The sequence below is a fragment of the Anneissia japonica genome, unplaced genomic scaffold (assembly GCF_011630105.1).
Source record: "Anneissia japonica isolate Jap-2015-1 unplaced genomic scaffold, ASM1163010v1 scaffold287834_len5846547_cov211, whole genome shotgun sequence".
Classification (NCBI taxonomy): domain Eukaryota; kingdom Metazoa; phylum Echinodermata; class Crinoidea; order Comatulida; family Comatulidae; genus Anneissia; species Anneissia japonica.
In genome coordinates this window covers 4,325,004-4,326,261 of record NW_022704992.1, presented here as the reverse complement: position 1 = coordinate 4,326,261, position 1,258 = coordinate 4,325,004, and positions in this window count along the sequence as shown.

The following is a 1,258-nucleotide window of genomic DNA, read 5'->3' as shown; positions in this document are numbered from 1 at the left end:
CCTCTGACCCATCAACAACATGACTAATCAATTTCCTCTCTACAAAATCACTGACTCAATTTGAATTCTAATAATATATCTTCAAAATAAGTCTTTATTCACAAACGACTAGGAAAACTTCCAATTTCTCTATAAACGTTGAGACATAGCGCTGTATTCATGAGGCAGTTGTGTATATGCGCATATAAAGGTATTAATATACTAAACGTAAGAAGTAGTTTATAAAAACATATTAAGACGAAGTTAATACCATTAGGTCTGTATCTGATTTAGATTCACTTTACTTGTCACATACATGATATGTTTCTACTGGGTTATTAGTAGCAAGCACAAAACACAATATAAATATATTAACAGTATAACAGTACTGTATAAACAATGAATGAGCTCAATTGAATGACAGAACAATTCTGAATACATTTAACATTTGCCAAATGGCATTTTTTACCTCAGTAGCATTTAACATTCTTTGCGACCCAGGTATAGTCTCGAATACTACGTAGCCCCTAAAGAGATATGGTTAGAAACAATATTAAACTATTTTGAGGGAACGAAAGTATGATTTCGTTCCGTATATCACCATCTCCAAACTCTGCTCTCATCCAGAGAGAAGCATGATGCAGCTGGCTCAGATGGGTCATGGTTCTCATTCCACCAAGTTTCTCCCTGTGAGATACAGTAGGCCTGTGGATTTATTATTTGTTATTATCATCAAAATAATTTAAATGTTTTATTATTGAAATATCGTAGACATCAACGAATGGGGAAATTAGAATCGAGTATTTTTTATCCATTTAGATCTGCCGCCCTCATACGACCCCATAACTTATTTCCAACTTGCTCATGAGACCCACGTCCTCTTAAACAAGGAACAACCTCCGATGACGTCAAATGAGTTGCCGTGGTAATGTGAATTCATGTCACAATTGCATAACTTACGCAACTCGCCTGCTAGAAGCTGCTACCCCTCCCTGCCCAACGCCCAATTGGAATAATCCAACCATGGTATTAATGTTAACCACAGTTATTGCTAAATTCACACGTAGAATAAAATGTAATGTAATTTTGTAATAACAAGTTGCCACAGACAATTTATATCTTGAATTATGTAGGCTACCCGTGCCTATTAGCTATAATTTGTCTTGTTTTTACCTAATCGTATCTACATTAGAACACATTTTGAAAGAAATCACCTCATTGTTTATGTGATTATTTGGTGTAAATCCTAAACCTAAAAAATTCAATGGCTGATAATTCC